At 43.3% G+C, this 19944-nt stretch overlaps 1 protein-coding gene and 1 non-coding gene across 2 annotated transcripts in view; one reads left to right on the top strand and one right to left on the bottom strand.

Moving 5' to 3' along the window:
• PDE4D (phosphodiesterase 4D) overlaps positions 1-19944 on the bottom strand; it is a 1564543-nt gene that overhangs the window by 1471042 nt on the left and 73557 nt on the right. The window lies entirely within an intron of this gene.
• TRNAC-GCA lies at positions 17507-17579 on the top strand. The gene has a single exon. It is a non-coding gene; the product is annotated as a tRNA-Cys (tRNA).

The raw sequence follows: 19944 nt of genomic DNA, 5'->3' as shown, positions 1-19944 counted from the left end.
GCAAAGAAATAGGGGGAAACAATAGAATGGGAAAGACTAGAGATCTCTTAAAGAAAATCAGAGATACCAAGGGAACATTTCACGCAAATTTGGGTACAATAAAGGACAGAAATGGTATGGACCTAACAGAAGCAGAAGGTATTAAGAAGAGGTGGCAAGGTGTTCGCAGCCACCACCACGCCACCACTGCTCTCCAATGCCAGCGCTGCCTCTAGCTCGCCGAGCTCCAGCAGAAGGAGAAGGGGGTAAGTCAGGAGGTCTCTATACCACGGTACATACAAAGCAGACTGCCCGCAAATCAACCAGTAGTAAAGCATCAAGGAAGCAACTTGCTACAAAAGCCACTGGCAAGAGTGCGCCTTCTACTGGAGGGGTGAAGACACCTCGTCGTTACAGGCCTGGTACTGTGGCACTCTGTGAAATTAGACGTCATCAGAAGTCCACTGAACTTCTGATTCGCAAACTTCCTTCCAGCGTCCGGTGCGAGAAACTGCTCGGAACTTCACAACAGATCTGCACTTCCAGAGTGCAGCTGCTGGTGCTTTGCAGGAGGCAAGTGAGGCCTATCTGGTTGGCTTTTTGAAGACACTAACCAACCTGTGTGTTATCCATGCCAAACATGTAACAATTCAGCCAAAAGACATCCAGCTAGCATGCTGCATGTGTGGAGGACGTGCTTAAAAATTCACTATGATGGGAACATTTCAGTCTTTAAAAAAAAAAAAAAGTCTCTTTTTCCTGTTATTGGTAGTTCTGAATGTTAGATATTTTTTTTCCATGGGGTCAAAATGTACATACGATTGCATGTGGAAAAATAGGGGACAGAAATCCAGTGTTGGGAATTCTTCCATTTTCATTTGTGTGTGAATTTTTAATATAAATGTAGGGACATAAAGCATTCATGCAAGTCAAACTGTTTCCGTGAACAAATTTTTCAGCAGTTCAACTTTATAACAATTATAAATAAACCTGTTAAATTTTTCTGGAAAATACCAGCATTTGGATTTTTTATAAAACAACTAAATTTCTTAATGACTGCAACTAAATGGTGTTTGCAGAATTTTTATTATACAGTATATTCTGTCCATTCACTACACTTCTCTAACTGAGTTGTCCTACATGCAAGTACATGTTTTTAATGTTGTCTGCCTTCTGTGCTATTCCTGTAAGTTTGCTATTAAAATACATTAAACTATAAAAAAAAAAAAGAGGTGGCAATAATACACAAAAGAACTATACAAAAAAGAGCTTAATGACACAGATAACCACGATGGTGTGATCACTCACCTGGAGCCAGACATCCTGGAGTGCGAAGTCAAGTGGGCCTTAGGAAGCATCACTATGAACAAAGCCAGTGGAGGTGATGGAATTGCAGCTGAGCTATTTCAAATCCTAAAAGATGATGCTGTAAAACTCCTACACATAATATGCCAGCAAATTTGGTAAACTCAGCAGTGGCCACAGGACTGGAAAAGGTCGGTTTTCATTCCAGTCCCAAAGAAGGACAATGTCAAAGAATGTTCAAACTACTACACAGTCACACTCATTTCACCTGCTAGCAAAGACATGCTCAAAATTCTCCAAGCTAAGCTTCAACAGTATGTGAACCAAGAACTTCCAGGTATTCAAGCTGGATTTAGAAAAGGCAGAGGAACCAGAGATCAAATTACCAACATCCACTGGATCATAGAAAAAGCAAGAGAATTCCAGAAAAACGTCTATTTCTGCTTTATTGACTATGCTAAAGCCTTAGACTGTGTGGATCACAATAAACTGTGGAAAATTCTTTAAGAGATGGGAATATCAGACCACCCTACCTGCCTCCTGAGAAACCTGTATGCAGGTCAGGAAGCAACAGTTACAACTGGACATGGAACAACAGACTGGTTCCAAATAGGAAAAGGAGTACGTCAAGGCTGTATATTGTCATCCTGCTTATTTAACCTGTATGCAGAGTATATCATGCAAAATGCTGGACTGGATGAAGCACAAGCCAGAATCAAGATTGCTGGGAAAAATATCAATAACCTCAGATATGCAGATGACACCACCTTTATGGCAGAAAGTGAAGAGGAACTAAAGAGCCTCTTGATGAAAGTGAAAGAGAAGAGTGAAAAAGTTGGCTTAAAATTCAACATTCAAAAAACGAAGAGCATGGCATCCAGTCCCATCATTTCATGGCAAATAGATGGGGAAACAATGGAAACAGTGACAGACTTCATTTTCTTGGGCTCCAAAATCTTCTGCAGATGGTGACTGAAGCCATCAAAGTAAAAGACACTTGCTCCTTGGAAGAAAAGCTATGACAAACCCAGAGAGCATATTAAAAAGCAGAGACATTACTTTGCTGCAAATGTCCATCTAGTCAAAAGTCTGGTTTTTCCAGTAGTCACATAAAGATGTGAAAGTTAGACCATAAAGAAGGCTGAGCACCCAAGAACTGATGCTTTTGAACTATGGTTTTGGAGAAGACTCTTGAGAGTCCTCTGGACTGCAAAGAGTTCAAACCAGTCAATCCTAAAGAAATCAATCCTGAATATTCATTGGAAGGACTGATGCTGAAGCTGAAACTCCAATACTTTGGCCACCTGATGGGAATAGCTGACTCATTAGAAAAGACCCTGATGCTGAAAAAGATTGAAGGCAGGAGGAGAAGGGGACGACAGAGGACGAGATGGTTTGATGGCATCACCGACTCATTGGACATGAGTTTGAGCAAAGTCCAGGAGATGGTGAAGGACAGGGAAGCCTGGTGTGCTGCCATCCATGGGGTCACCAAGAGTGAGACAGGACTGAGTGACTGATCAAGAAATTAATCCCACCTACAGCTTCCCAACATCAAGGGAAATGCCTTTCCCTGTCCCCTAGAAAGTCACTGAAAGAAGTTTAAAGCAACTTTTAAAAAAATTTATTTATTTATTTTACTTTACAACATTGTATTGGTCTTGCCATACATTGACTTGAATCCCCCATGGGTGTACATGTGTTCCCCATCCTGAACCCCCCTCCCACCTCCCTCCCCATCCCATCCCTCTGGGTCTTCCCAGTGCCCCAGCCCCGAGCATCCTGTATCATGCACCGAACCTGGACTGGCGATTCGTTTCACATATGATAATATACATGTTTCAATGCCATTCTCCCATATTATCCCACCCTCACCCTCTCCCACAGAGTCCAAAAGACTGTTCAATACATCTGTGTCTCTCTTGCTGTCTTGCATATAGGGTTATCGTTACCATCTTTCTAAATTCCATATATATGTGTTAGTATACTGTATTGGTGTTTTTCTTTCTGACTTACTTCACTCTGTATAATAGGCTCCAGTTTCATCCACCTCATCAGAACTGATTCAAATGTATTCTTTTTAATGGCTGAGTAATATTCCATTGTGTATATGTACCACAGCTCTCTTATCTATTCATCTGCTGATGGGCATCTAGGTTGCTTCCATGTCCTGGCTGTTATAAACAGTGCTGTGATGAACATTGGGGTACATGTGTCTCTTTCAGATCTGGTTTCCTCGGTGTGTATGCCCAGGAGTGGGATTGCTGGGTCATATGGCAGTTCTATTTCCAGTTTTTTAAGGAATCTCCACACTGTTTTCCATAGTGGCTGTACTAGTTTGCATTCCCACCAACAGTGTAAGAGCGTTCCCTTTTCTCCACACCCTCTCCAGCATTTATTGCTTGTAGACTTTTGGATAGCAGCCATCCTGACTGGCATGAAATGGTACCTCATTGTGGTTTTGATTTGCATTTCTCTGATAATGAATGATGTTGAGCATCTTTTCATGTGTTTGTTAGCCATCTGTATGTCTTCTTTGGAGAAATGTCTCTTTAGTTCTTTGGCCCACTTTTTGATTGGGTCTTTTATTTTTCTGAAATTGAGCTGCAGCAGCTGCTTGTATATTTTTGAGATTAATTCTTTGTCCATTGCTTCATTTGCTATTATTTTCCCCCATTCTGAAGGTTGTCTTTTCACCTTGTAAAGCAACTTTTTAAAATGGGGAGCACCAGCCTCCCACTTGTGCTTTCAAGTATGACACTCACGATCAATTATTCCTTCCTCAATTTCACCTTAGAAGGATACTACAGGTAAGACTCTGAACTTCATATTCACGGAAAAGAATGGCCAACCTGAAACACATTTAACTGGGTACTTCCCCTAAGGTAGTTGCAACTATTGCTTTTATGGAGCCAGGTGAGGATTTCATAGAAGCTGATAAATGTTCTCAGGAACAAAGATGTGATTGTGCACTTCCTGGCCTCTGGTGGGTCTTGCCCAGATGCGAGCTCATATCATAGGAGTCAGTGAATTTCACACCAGTAGATGTGTTCCAATAAATCAAGGGCTTATATAAATCCCAGAACCTGCTTCTGTGGGGCTCAAGCTACAATCAACTTAAACCATCACGGGGTGGATGTTTCACACATTGAAACAACTTCATAAAAAGACCATGGGAGCTGGGCCCTTGATGATTCCATGTTGCCTGATTTGCCAAGAGGGGAGAAAGTCTTTTCTAAGCTGAGAGTCTTTGAGCATTGTACATCTGTCCTCAGTACTTGGGGCGGGGGGGGGGGGGGATCTGTTCCATCTATTCTCCCCTTCAAGCTGTAAGATTTTTTAAAAAGACCCCACTGCAATTAGAAAGAGCTGCTAATTGGATCAAGAAGTTAAAGGTATAAGACATGTTTGTATTGAATTTCCCTTGAAATAATCTTGGATTTAGAATATAAAGGCAAAGAGGACTTGGCAATGTGAATTTTTGCTGGCAACAGAAAAGTTCAGCACAACAATTATTTCAGAATAATTATTTTTGCCAAACACAGCAAAAATCTCTGGATTTACCCAAAGCTAATACGGTAAGGGTAACATTTCAAACCTCTTCCACTTTGTATGCTAAGTCACTTCAGTCGTGTCCAACTCTCTGTGACCTGATGGACTGAAGCCTGCCAGGCTCCTCTGTTCACTGGATTCTTCCAGGCAAGAATACTGGAGTGGGTCACTGTGCCCTCCTCCAAGGGATCTTCCCAACCCAGGAATCAAACCTGTGTCTGTTACATCTAACCTGCATTGGCAGGTGGATTCTTTACCTCTATCGATACCTGGGAAGTCCTGTTTCCACTTTAGTCACTCACTAAATACTCAGATGGCCAAAGCAACCAAAAAACTCTTGCAGTAAGAAATGGCTAGTCCATTTTTCTTTACCAATTTACCACAGGTTCTGGTGAGAAAAAAAAGCTTCACAGTAAAATATTGACTTAACTCTGTTAGGGAACTAATTCATATGTTTAAAAAGAAAATTCATAAATGTTTCCCTGAGAGGGTTATTATCTACAGATATGTCTCAATTTTCTAAATTTATGTATGTTTTCAACTAATATAATCTCTTATTTATTGCAGTTTTAGGAGCTAAACTGAATAAAAGATAAATTTTCATTATCTAGATTTTTATTCTGTCATCTTTACATCAATTCAAATCTGGTATCCTCTAAAGTTTTGGCAAACTCAAGTAACCACTAACTACAAATGAAGTAAATACTTCCAGTCACTAGTTACAAGATTACAGTGCCTAAATTGTCTATTCACAAATGTTTAAGTTCTTTCTTTGAGGCCGGAGCAGCAGCAAGGACTTGACTTTGGCAGGGTGCATGATATCCATGGAGCTGGGGGATTCTATGATCTGTTTTGAGTCAAATATTTTGTCAAAAGCAAAACCAGTTCACCAAACCAAGAACTCCTGCTGAGAAATATCAATTCTTTCACATCCTTATCTTCAGGGGAAATCCAAAACCCAGGGTTGACTCTTGAGAGTCCCATGCAAAGTAAGGACATCAAACCAGTCAATCTTAAAGGAAATCAACCCTGAACACTATTTGGAAGGACTGATGCTGAAGCTGAAGCTCCAGTACTTTGACCACCAGCTGCAAACAGCTTACATTAGGGCCTTTGGAAAAGGCCCTAATACTAGAAAAGATTGAAGGCAGAAGAAGAAGAGGGTGACAGAGGATGAGATGGTTGGATGGCATCATCGATTCAAAGGACATGAACTTGGGTAAACTCCAGGAGATAGTGAAGGATAGGGGAGACTGGAGATGATGAGGGACAGGGAAGCCTAGCATGCTGTAGTCCATAGGGTCTCGAAGAGTCAGATATGACTTGGCAACTGAACAACAAAATGCTCCCAAAATGATCCATAAGAACCCAGACATTTTTACAAATGGCTCAATCCCAAGACTTTTACTAGTGTTCCATTTCAATGTACTAGTGCAGTAGGATTCTCCTAAACCAAATCCTGTTCAAGTAAAGAGACGATGGTGAGGCCCCAGCAAGTTCCCCAACCTTAGTTCTGAGAATAGCTGTACCAGTAGAAAGCGGACTGCCTTTGTCTGCTGAATAACTTGTTGAAAGCCAATCAGCCACAGACAGGTGATTATTCTAAGGTACTTTAAAAATGCAAGGTCTTTTTTAATTTGGAGAAAGTTGGCTTCTTTTCTTTAAGACGGTCCATTCCACAACAATGGTTCATAATTAGATCTATTTATTTTGACAGTCCCTACCTCCTGATAAAAGGCCATCTGCAACATTTCAAATTAAGGATTTTTCCTACAAAGAACATTATTATTCACAATGTGAAATATTGAGGCTTGAAAGAGAAGTATAATCAAAGATCACAACATAAAATTCCATTATCACGGTGTCTGGTTTTGACTCTGCTTTCTCAATTTAAAGAGGAAGAACTAGAAATAAATGTAATAAGTACTGAGGCATAAAGGATGGGAGGGGGTGGAACTGCTGAGTTAGCCTGCAAACATCTCAAGAGCAAAGAGTGTGCCTTTTCTTTTTCTTCATGTCTACAAAGCACAGTGAAAAGTGAAAGTGAAAATTGCTCAGGCGGGTCCAGCTTTTTGTGACCCCATGGACTGTAGCCTGCCAGGCTCCTCTGTCCATGGAATTCTCCAGGCAAGAATACTGGAGTGGGTAACTGTTCGCTTCTCCAGGGGATCTTCCCAACCCAGGGATTGAACCTAGGTCTCCCACATTGCAGGCAGATTCTTTACCATCTGAGCCACCAGGGAAGCCCAAAACACAGTACATGATCCATATTGTGTCTTGGTCATATAACGTATCAAGATTAAGATGAAGAAAAAAAAAAAACACACAAACAAATGAAACCTTTTCACCTTCTGCTTCAGCATTCTTCTACTCTACTTGGCTGCCTCCTTCACAAGTTATTTGAGCCCCCTTCCCAATATCATACTCCCTGGGCTTGCTTATCACTACCACCATGACCACCATGGAGAGTCATACAGGTTATTTCCTGCCCAAAGATCCCCAGCTGAAAGATGCAAGTGAAAGCTAAAACCTCATCCACAGTTACGAAGAGAATCGCTACTAGTCCCCACGTGGGAAGGCCTCCTATTTGTGGACTGCTTTGCAAATGACAGAGGCATCTCACCTCTGTCATTGTTGCTGGGGAAGTTACTCAATGCACTGGCTAAATCAAGTCAGGGCAAGTGGTCAGAGTGGCAATGACAGTGGTAAAAGTGGCTGCCAAATTCATGGAGCTGATACCATCTGGACAGACCAACCCATTTCCACCATGTCCTAATCAGTCATTCCCAGTCAGGTGGTGACTCTGGTTGCCATTTCCTGAATGGCTGGTATGTTTGCTGTTTAGAGCAGGAGGTGCCCAGCTCAGAGCATCAACCCTTGTCTGAGTTCTTTACAGAGCTATTATTCCGAAGAATCAGCTTCTAAAGGGTGCCCTGAAAGCCTACTTCACATTGCAGAAACTCCCTCTATAACCCCCCCAGGTCAAGTCAACCAACCTTCACTTGAACACATCCCATGAAGGGGCATTTGTCCAAAAGCAACCCCCTCTTCACTTTCAAAGAAAGTGAAATTATATGAATTAATTTAATCCCCACACCAACACTGAGAGGGAGGGATTATCAGTGCCCTTTTACGCGTGAACAGAAGAACTCACTCAAGTCCACACTCCTGAGTGAGGATTTGCACTTGGACCTGCCTGACTCTAGCACCCTGTTTGTAATCATGAAGCTCTACCTCTGAGTGTCTAACCATGTATCTATCTCCAAATTACAATGAGATATATATACTAAAATGGAAATTTCAGGACACTAAAACTCCACAATTTGATTACTTACACTAATGAGGGAGGGCTTCCCAGGTGGTGCTAGTGGTAAAGAACCCACCTGTCAACGCAGGTAGATGTAAAAGACACAAGTTCGATCCCTGGGTTGGGAAGATCCCCTGGAGTAGGAAATGGCAACCCATTCCAGGATTCTTGCCTGGAGAATCCCATGAATGGAGGAGCCTGGCAGGCCACAGTCCATGGGATAGCACAGAGTCGGACAGAACTGAGCATACACGCACTCAATAAGGGAGGAAAGGGTGAAATTTAGGCAATTATTATCTCACTTAAATAACTACTTTTCGTTTCCTTCCACCTGATCCAGTCTAGGCCTATTTTATAGCTACACTCTCAGAAAGCAGGTTCATGCCTCCATTCCCAGGTTCTAGGGGTGGGGGTGTGACAGCTCAAGGGATGAGGGTAGGGAGTCAATGTAATATTCCATCTGGCTGTTGCTTACAGAAACTTCAAGAAAGCTATAAAGTAAAATAATTTAAAATGTTATCCCTTTATCTTTGTCCTACTTGAAATATAGAATAATGAAAAATGTCTTAAAAGAAAAAAGATGTCAGCAAAAAAGAAAATGAAAGGCTCAAAGGAATGTGTGTGTGTGTGTGCGCATGTGTGTGTATGTGCACGTGTGTGTGCACTCAATCATGTACAATTTGCTGGGACCCCATGGACTGTAGCTTGTCAGACTCCTCTGTCCGGGGAATTTTCCACGTAAGAATACTGGAGTGGTTTGCCACTCCAGGGGATCTTTCCCATGCCTCTGGATAAAATGAGATGATGATGTGTGGCCAAATAGCGGCTTCCCAGCATCTGAGCCCCTGCCTACATATGGTAAATTTCCTGCCATATAGGTCTCTCTGGGAAACAAAGCCACTTCAGTAAAGCAGTCAGAGTAGCCAGATACTTGCTTTTCTAGTCTCTCTGGTAACTATGGCACAGGTGACGAGCTAGCCATGAGCAACAAGACACCCTGGGGCTTCACATTGTGGGCTCGGAGATTTGGCAAACAGGGAGCCTTTGTTCCGCTGGCTGAGGGGGCAGCAGCCAGTCGCCAGGCCAGCAGTGTCAGCAGCTCTGAGCCGCAGCATCCAAGGCCAACCCCAGCAGTGGGCACACGCGCCACCGTGCCATGGTCACCGAGGGCCGCAGCCCCGGCTCACCAGCCTGGCTCTGTGGCACGACTCTGACTGTGAATCTGGCTTCCCAGCTCCCACCCATACTCTAAGTCTGGTGCCTGGCATTTCACAGCAACTCTACCAGATGCCTGACATCGTTTAGGAAATTCCTTTTATCCCTAAGCCAGCCAGAGTCAGTCTCAATTGCTTGCCTTGAAGATTCCTAAGGGATACATTATGTAACAGGACCTAAATATTTGTGCTGAATCAGAACAATAGCATCAAGCCACATTAGGAGCTGCCACTGGATCCATCTCGGCATGTGAGCCTTATCCTACCTTTGGACCTGGAAAATCACAAGGATGACCAGGCTTATGTTTTTTTAATTATTATTATTATTATTACATCAGACAGGGACCATGTCCCCAGAATCTCACTCACTACAGAAGAATGCAGAATGGGAAAGCAGAACAGGATGAGAATATGGTTCAAAAGTCTTTCATTAGTTTCCCACTATTCTTAAATGTAGATTCTTATCAAACCCCAAATGTATTTAATGACATATAAATTCCTTGTTGTAATATCCTAATGTAAAATGTATTCATTCATGGAACTAAAAGTGAGAGTTATGTGATATTGTGGGTAGAGGGGTGAAGACTATTAAATGCACAAATTTCTTCATGGCAACATCACAACACAGCATCTGGGACAAAGGCATTCTAAGCTATTTTAAAATAGAACTAGTCTTTGTAAACAGGATAACTGCTATGGGGTTCACAGGACTTTATTTATACAAAAGCTCTACTTTAAATAGATGAAAATTACTTAATAAACTATCATATGCAGTAAAACTGTCAAGAAAAGCAAGGACATGATAAACACAAATTTCAAAAAAGTGGTTCTGAGGAGGAGAATGCAAAAGGGGAAGGGCTTATATTCCAGAAGTAAGTAGTGGATTCAGAGAGGCTTACTTCATTATTAGGCTTTAAGCTACATGATACAAACTCTTGAATGTGTGACATAGTTCATAATGAAAAATCCAAAGACACAAAGGACAAATAATGATAAAACTAAAAAAGACGGTGTTTCAAGAACATCTTCCTTCAGTTTACTTAACTGTTGAAGCACCAAACTCTTAATAATACAGCCCCTGGAGCAAGCACACAGTCCTTCCCTTAAGACGAAAAACAGAGCCTACATGTTTCTCGTGTCAAAACCACTGGGCAGCTAGAGGCCCTGTGTTGATAATCAGTTGCAGATGAAGGTACCGCTCAGCATCGATCAAGGGCAATGCAGGGTTCTCAGCAGCCTCTCTGTCCCCAGCCTAGGGATCAATATGCTAAACGTGAGCACTGGCTAATTCTTTGTCTTAACAGGCACTTCCCAGGAAACTCCAAACCTGCAGAGACCCCACCAGGCTGCCCAGCCTCCAGGAAGGTGTTGCTTGTTACAGAACCTGTTTGTAGTGTCTACCTTAATCAGCAGACACGTCTGGCTCAATAAACTGACAACACTCTGCCCTTGCCCCAGCCACATCTTATAAGAAACCCAGAGAACTGCCAGAGTTTTTGTTAACCTTTCAAAACACTAGAAATGAATCTCAATAAAACCTAAACATGAGTTCTCAGAGTCATAGGAGAAAGCACAAAACTCAACTCCTCATCAACCAAGTGTTAAAAAAAAAAAAAAAAAGGAGAAAAGCTTACACTGGAACCCCAACAGCTGGAAAATACAACTACGTAATGACTTCAGACCCTTGGTGGATGCTGAGGAGGCCACAGTGGTGACCTTTTCTTTTGTACCACAAAAGCCTGGAAATAGCAATAACGTGAGAACAATAATTTCATCCATGATGCCCGTAGGCAAAGAACACTAAACTCTAACAAGCAAGTAATATCTGCAGAACATCCTGGAGGTTGTGTGCCATACTTGGGGGGAAAAGTATCGATTTGACCGTCTAGAGCTCTTATGGTCAAATCTCAGTTCTACAACTTTCCCCTGAGTCTCTTTCTCACCAGCGTCATAAAGGCAATAATCTCCACCGCACAGAGCCGCCATGAGGTTTACATGAGACAGCATATGGAAACATCCACTGTGGGGCCTGGCACGTGCAAGGTACTCAACAACGGATCACTCCACTCCTGCTCCCTGGAACACCTACAGCCACAAAGCGCTGCTTCATTCTTAACTGCCGTGGGCCAAGCCAGTCTCTCCAGGCCCAGAGCTTCCTGGCAATCCACGGCTCCAACGCCGTTGACAGTCATGCCTTGGGGCCTGCAGCAATTCTCCATAATATAACACACAAGCCCTCATGGCATAACAGTACCCAGGGCTGACGATCACAGTAGTGGGGCTTCAGTCCAGGCCCACAGGGTGGGTGATCTTTTGTTGATGCTCCACATCTAGTAAAACTCCTAAGTGATATTTACAAATCAGATTGAACTCAGACAACGTTATCATCTTAAAACCATCATTGTGAATCCCTCTTCACCTTCATGGTATGTCCCTAGTGCCCTCATAAGCAGGCCCTCCATGACCATATTTGATAACTGCTCCCTGTTCCTTCCCTAATAGCTCAGTTGGTAAAGAATCCGCTTGCAAGGCAGGAGACCCTGGATCAATTCCTGGGTCAGGAAGATGTGCTGGAGAAGGGATAGGCTACCCACTCCAGTATTCTTGGGCTTCCCTTGTGGCTCAGCTGGTAAAAAAATCCACCTGCAATGTCGGAGACCTGGGTTCAATCCCTGGGTTGGGAAGATCCCATGGAGAAGGGAAAGGCTACCCACTCCAGTATTCTGGCCTGGAGAATTCCATGGACTGTAGAGTCCATGGGGTCGCAAAGAGCCAGACACGACTGAACGACTTCCACTTTCCCTGTTCCCTTTCCTTATAGTCCCTATAGTGCCACCCTCTGAGCCTCACCAACCCAAAACTGCCCATGCCTCACCACAAAAACTTACCAGCTTACTGTCACACTTATAGAATTACAAATCAAACCATTGACAGGAAATCTACTCTAATCCTCCATTTAATTAATAAGAAACCATGGCCCTGAGGCCCAGGGATGTCATGCCAGATGGTAAGTAACACTGGTGGCATGTCTGGAGGCCAGACCCTGACTCCCAGGCCAGAGCTCTTTCGAATACACAGCACTGCCTTAGATGGGAGCCTCTGTAGCTGGACCAGAACCAAGGCACACAACACCTTAGTGTTTGTGTACCCCAGCTCTGAAGTGACGTTGCTTTTGACAGAGACTATTAGCTAAATGGGAAATGTGCTAAGTCGCTTCAGTCGTGTCCGACTCTTTGCAACCCCTTGACTTGTAGCCCGCCAGGCTCCTCTGTCCATGGGATTCTCCAGGCAGGAATACTGGAGGGGGTTGCCATGCCCCCCTCCAGGGGATCGTCCCGACCCAGAGATCGAATCCGTGTCTCCTTCAGCTACCTGCACTGCAGGCAGGGTCTTCACTGCTGAGCCACCAGGAAAGCCCAAATAGGGTGAGTGATAAATGGGGTGAGCTAAACCTTCAAGACAGCTGCCATGGCCACTGGGAAGATATCTCGGGTTGAATAAGAGGGTTTTGGCCTCCCTCAAGTCCTTCCACTTAAATGACCACCTGTCCTTCCAGGAAGTGTTCTGCAGATGAGGGAAAATGGGGCCTCTGTTTCCCATCCATCTATCTATTCCATGAACAGTTGCTGAACGTTGGATATGTACACAGTGTACTGTTATAGGGATTGAAACGATGACCCCTGCCCCCTTTATTCACATGCTGTGCACCAAGTATTACACTAAGCCTTGCCTTCTCTGATTCAACCTTCACAATAATCATATGAAATAGATGTCTGTATGCCCCATGTTACAGACAGGGAGAATAGAGAGAATAGAAGCTTAAGCGCCCAAGTCCCAAGTTTAGTAAGTGGTAAGAGTGGGACTAGAACCCAGTCTGCCCTCCTCCACAGCCTGTGCCTTCATCTGCTTCCTAGGGCCCTCTCTCCACAGCTGCATGGGTGACCTTGGTTGGTTCGGGGGATTATCAGGAAACTCAAATAAGAAAAAGCAGATGAAGCAGAGAGCACGGTGCTTGGCTGACAGTAAATGTTTTATCTTTTTAAAGTTGGATGAGACAAACCATTTCATAAAACCTTTATTTAGTTTGGAACTCAATGACACTTAGGTTTGCAATGACAATATTAATATATAAATGGCAAAGAATTTTGCTGTGACCTGGTCATTCTATTTAATTTGTCTGCAATTTTCCATGGATATTAAAAAAAAAAAAAAAAATTCTAGAGATTTTCTGGTTCCTACAGTCTGAACAGCAATATTTTGTGTGCAAATACCCCCTGTCATTCCATTCTCTTTTGTCTGTCTATATACATATTTATGTGAAGGCAGGGCCCCCTTCATTCCTCACTTAACTAGTCCACAGGAAGTGGGTGGAGTTCGGTGAAAGCCTGTTGAGTCCCTGGCTGAGAGTTATGAATGTTGAGTAATGATCCTTTTACTGGGAACAATGAGTTTGTTAACTTGAGTGTAATTAATATTGGAGAACTTCCCTTGGGGTTGCATTGCCTCTCCCTGAGTGACAATCAAAACTCTCTGATGGCAGGTCGCTGAATGCAATTTCAGAGACATGGGGCTTCTAGGGCAGCATTCTGCTCCAGAACCAACAGAACCTTCCGTGATGACGGAAATATTCTTTCTGTGTCTACTCAGCCAAGGACAGCAGCCACCCACGGCTACTAAGCACTTGAAATGGGGTTGAGTGGCTGAGGAACTAGATTTTTAAATTTAGTTCATTTTAAGTACTGTACAAAGCCACATGCAGCTGGTGGCAACCACATAAGACAATACAGTTCTAGAGGAACTGATGGAGGAAAGTTGATCTATGGAGGACAGAGCAAGGATCAGTAACTTGATGTTCTCGTTTCTTGACAGATCCTTAACCACCCAGAAGCATGACCACAAGAGGGCCTGGGTCATGTTGGAAAGAGACCAGTTAGTCTGTAATGTTCTTCCTCTCTCCAATTCTGGGATTTCTTCAGGTAGGACCTGGACGACCATCAGGAACAAGAGAAAGTAAAGGGACTTTGGAACCTCTGAGCCATCTTTTTACAAAGGAGGAAATTAGAGGTCAAAGAGAAAGCCCTCTTCCCCAGGTCACATGATGGAAGAACAATAAAAGTCTCCTGACACACACCCCATGCTCTTTCAATTAAACTTAGCTAACATCTCAGCTATCATCCCTAATAAACTGTCGGCAGATAAGGTTTGAGGAGTTGCAGCAAAACAATGAAAACATATAAAGCTTGCCAAGAGTAGGACATAGTGACTGGTATCCCTAGCTTAAGTGGTCATCCCATCAAAACTAGGCAACAATGTTTAACTTGATTGTCCAACTGTCCCAAGAAAAGGAAGAACTAGCGTTTGTAACCTCTAGCTTAACCTGTCTTCTCTATAACATCCTCACCAGTTAGTGATTATTATTCTCAACATAGAGGTTACAGATTACTGAAGTTAAGTATCTAGCTCAAGAAACACTAGTAGAATATGAATTCAAAAGTAAATTGGGCTTTAAAGCCTAGGCACTTTCCACCACATCCCACTTTCTCCTCACAGCACCAGCTTCACCTATTGAGGTTCCTTATTCTTTCCAACAGATGGGCTTGAAGTGGCTCTTCATGCAATAGATCATCTTGCACATTTTACTTTCTTTTCTATAATTTCATTGTTAACAAAGGACAAAAAAATGCCATTACCATCAGCGAGGAAAAGAATCAAGACATTGCTTCCTGAATCAAAATACCAACAAAATGAAATTTAATATTAGTGCCAAAATAATTGGTAAGCATCCCCATCCAAATTTACTCCATTTCTAGGACCTCCCCTGTGGTCCAGTGGTTAAGAATTCACCTGCCAATGCAGGGGACATGGGTTCAGTCTCTGGTCCAGGAAGATCCCACATGCTGTGGAGCAACTAAGCCCACATGCCACAATTACTGAGCCCATGAGCCCTAGAGTCCTTGCTCTACAATGAGAAGCCACCGCAATGAGAGGCCTGCATATCGCAACTAGAGAGTAGTCCCTGCTCACCACAATTAGAGAAAGCCCGCACACAGCAATGAAAACCCATCGCAGGCATAAGTAAATAAATAAACACATTTACCCCATTCCTACCACCTGTCAACAGTGGGTCCAAAGTGGCTATGTATGTATCTTCCTTTTAAAATGTCCATGTCTAAACATTTCAAGTATAGGACTCTTATATGAAAAGTTAATTTTAAAACTAAAAGGAAAAAGAAGAGGGACTGGACACAATGAAGGTGCTATCCCACGCTCCTTCAACTGTTTTCTCTATCTAAAGCAAAAACTCTCAATGTGCTATTTATATCAGTCATAACTCTTCTCTCTTTGAGATGCCACATCTACAGTGATTAATGGGTAAAGTCTAGAGTTTCTAATACTGTCTATCCTGATCGTAAATTGATATATAGTCCGCCACAAATTCCATTTGAGCTCATGATTTTCCTGTAAATGTACCCCAACATAGCTGCCACATTCCTAAATTCTGGGCAAAATTGATGATTGTACTCCACTATTTGATTATTGTGTGGGAGCTTAATGCAAAATCCCAAAATAGCAATAACGTGATTGCAGTTCTTTACTTCATTCCTGGCTGCTTAGTACTCTCAGCTTTACTTTGGCAGGCTGTTTGATGAAGATTAATCTCATTTTCTTTCTATCTGCTGTGTTAATAAAAATAAGCATTCTTGAGAAAATAGACTACGTGGCACAATTAGCTAATACCCATTCCTTCTATCTCTCATAAATTATGTTGAAATGAATGGCAGTAAAAGTGAGTTCAGAGTTTTCAATCTGCTTCCCAGTGGCTGGTTAAAAAAAAAGTACCCTAAACTCAGCCTGGTAAGGTCTGCTCACTCTAAGAACTGAGAGCAGTGGGCAAAATGAGATGCCAACTGGAACTGGAAATAAGGAATGAAAAAGGCCAGGGGGAGACATGTGATGGAAAGAGAGGAGGCTAAACAGTATGGGCTAGAGTGGAGAAGGAGAGTCAGTGTTTGGGAAGGTTCTCATGAGCAGCTACTCCCTCCCTGGTAAGGGGCTTGTATAATATATATGAGTTCCTCCACCTGCTTTATCACAACCACCAAGATTTCAAGCACCTGTCATCCAGTTCACAGCCCCTGAGCACATCAAAGTTAAGGAAGGAAATTTTTCTCTTGGAAGATCCTCAAAAAGAGCTCTAACTAAACCCAAGAAGCCATCAAAGGTCAGAGTGTGTGCACAGCAAACATAACCTGGATCCAGAGCACAGTCACAAGCCTATCTTCTCATCCCAAGAACAAAATTCTGAAATTTCATTCCTTTATTCGTGTGTGTGTGTGTGTGTGTGTGTGTGTGTGTGTGTGTGTGTGTGTGTGTGTGTGTGTGTGTGTGTGTGTGTGTGTGTGTGTGTGTGTGTGTGTGTGTGTGTTAATCGCTCAGTCGTGTCTGACTCTTTGCGACCTCATGGACTGTAGCCCACCGGGCTCCTTTGTCTATGGGATTCTCCAGGCAAGAATACTGGAGTGGATTGCCATGCCCTTCTCCAGAGGATCTTCCCAACCCGGGGATCAAACTCTGGTCTCCTGCACTGCAGGCAGATTCTTTACCATCTGAGCTACAGGCAAGTCCTGTATTCTTGGAGTAGCTTAAAACATGGTTCCAAAATCTTTAGATACCCTTCCCATCAATAGGTGGGGTCTCTGTTCCCTTCCCTTGAGTCTGGGGAGGCTGTGTGGCCCAGAGAAGACAGGGAAGTGAGGCTGTGTGGTCTCCGTGGTCAGCCAGGGAAGGCCATGTGCCCCCTCTATGGGAGTGGGTGTATGTGGGGGCCTGAGTTCCAGGGCGGTGCCTGACACCCCTTCCACCACCAGGCTGTAAGAAACCCACACAGAGGGGTTCCATGGGGCCATGGTCACCAGACACGCCAGCAAACCGTGGCCCTGGCCCCACTGTGTCCTGACTTCTTGGCCCATAGCCTTCAGGTGAGTGTAAGAAAATGGTTGTTTCTAGCAGCTAAGTTTTGAGGTAATTTGTTACACAGCGATGGTCTCTGAAACAATCCTTTTGCTCCATTCCCACCTCTGATCTTTCTCTGTGGAGGCTTACATATTTAATTCCTTAAATGAGTCATTTCCACTTATTTGTGGAGGTCTTCCCTGTAGCTCAGTCGGTAGAGAGTCTGCCTGCAATGCAGGAGACCCAGGTTCAATCCCTGGGTTGGGAAGATCCCCTGGAGAATGAAATGGCAACCCACTCCAGTATTCTTGCCATGGAGAATTCCATGGACAGAGGAGCCTGGTGGGCTACAGTCCATGGGGTCACAAAGAGTTGGACACAACTGAGTGACTAACACACACACTCCACTTGTTTATACCCTAAAACTCTCTGTTTAAGTGAAAATTTCTGCCTAAGAAATCAATGGCTAGCAGAAACTCTGGACTCATCAGCTCACAATTTGACAATCACCCTTCATCCATAAAATAAATGTGTGGCTTTCCTTCTATCAATCATATAATTTCTAGAATACTGCCTTCTCTTTGAAGCCTTCCCAGTTTAATCACACAGAAGATGATGGCATGTAATTTCCTCTCTCACCCATCTCCCACTAACACCACATATAACCTTGGGGCATGCATGTATTGAACAACTAAACATCTAAAAGATGTACGAGAAAGATGAGTCATGACATCTCCCTTCAAAAGATTTCTAATCTTGTTTGGAAGGCAGTGCTAGCCACCCCCTCCTCTTACCAGCCTTATAAAGCAAAATAATAAAGATAGAGGGACCCACTGTCACAATGACATTGTACATATAAAAATACAGAAATCTTATTTATCTTATTTCTGTGCTTAAAAGGCATGCTTCTTTCATGCACATCCATGTCACCAGTGTTAACAATAATAATGATTCCTTATATCTAAAACTGGTTACTATTCAATCACCTATTCACACATTCAATAACCATTTACTGCTCTCTTTGTATGGAACTTCCCTTGTGGCTCAAATGGTAAAGAATCTGCCTGCAATGTGGGAGACCTGAGTTAAATCCCTAGGGTGAAAAGATCCCCTGGAGAAGGGAATGGCAACCCACTCTAGTATTCTTGCCTGGAGAATTCCTTGGACAGAGGAGCCTGGAGGGCTACAGTCCACGGGGTTTTAAAGTTCTGGGCATGACTGAGCAACTAACATTTCACACTTGTATGTGCCAGGCCCTCTGCTAAGCTCTGGCTGTAACCCAGAATAAGAGATACAGTCCATGTCATTTCAAAGCTTATATTCTAGTGAAGGAGACAGATAACAAATGTCTAAACATTTAAAAATATGACAAATACAGGAAAGGAAATGAGGAGGAGGATACAACAGACATTAAGTAGAAGCAGGGTGGCCACTCTGGTGAGGGTGGCCAGAGAAGACCCAGGAAAATTAGCAAACAGGTAGCAGTTGAGGTAGATCCTAAAGATAAGGAGATGCTGGGGAAAACTACAAGAGCAGGGTTTTGAGTGAGGAAACAGCACTTCCAAAAGCCCCAAGAAAGATCACCGCATGTTCCAAGAACAGGAAGGCCTATCTGTCCAGACAGATAGAGGAGAAAGCAGGAAGAGCTAAAAGCCATAAGAGGTGGAGCTGGTGTGTCACAATGCCAAGAGTGTGGTCTCCGAAACTGCAAGTCATCCAAAGGTAAAAGCAATGTAAATAGCAACTACGCTGTGCTAATAGTTACTTAATCATCATCGTCATCAGAGTAAAGTTTATGTTGACTATGTGCTTACTTTGGATTAATATTTTAGAAAATATTGCTGTGTTATTCTCTTGCCTTTCAAATAAAAAGTATCCTTAGGACAGAAAGAGGGCTTTCCAGATGGCTCAGTGATAAAGAATCCACCTGCCAATGCAGGAGGCACAGGAAACGCAGGTTTGATCCCTGGGAAGGGAAGATCCCCTGGAGTAGGAAATGCCAACCCACTCCAGGATTCTTGCCCGAAAATTCCCATGGACAGAGGAGCCTGGTGGGCTACAATCCATGGGGTCACAGAAAGTCGGACACTCCTGAGCCCAAGCATGAGACAGAAAGAAGGAAAATCTGGCACTCAAAATTGGTCTTATGCAAGGCTTACTAATACACTTTCTCAAGAAAGAATTTTTAAATGTCTGTATCACCTTCCACGTAGAAAGACTTGAAGAATTCTCCCCACAGTGAAGAAAAGATGTGACACAGAAGAGAGAGAGGAAATCCCATCCTCATCCTCATCCCAGGGGATTTGAGGGGAGGAAAAGCAGGGGAAGGAGTGAAGTGGCTGGAATGTGTTGTGTAGACCTGGGAAAGTCAGAGGAATGAGGGTTCTAACCCTGTTCCTGCTCGGGGTTCTAGAAAAACATCACCTGTCAGGTTGCCCCACTCCAAAGTCCATGCGGAGGCAGTTAGGCAGACAGACAGCTCAGAGTGTAGTTTTTTCTGAGCACCAATTTGGGTCACGAAGATCCTCTGGAGAAGGAAACGGCTACCCTCTCCAGTATTCTTGCCTGGAGAAATCCATGGACAGAGGAGCCTGGCAGGATACAGCCCGTGGGGTCACAAAGAGTCAGACATGC

Source organism: Cervus canadensis, chromosome 16 (genome assembly GCF_019320065.1).
Source record: "Cervus canadensis isolate Bull #8, Minnesota chromosome 16, ASM1932006v1, whole genome shotgun sequence".
NCBI classification, from domain to species: Eukaryota; Metazoa; Chordata; class Mammalia; order Artiodactyla; family Cervidae; genus Cervus; species Cervus canadensis.
This window is presented reverse-complemented; position numbering and strand designations above follow the sequence as displayed.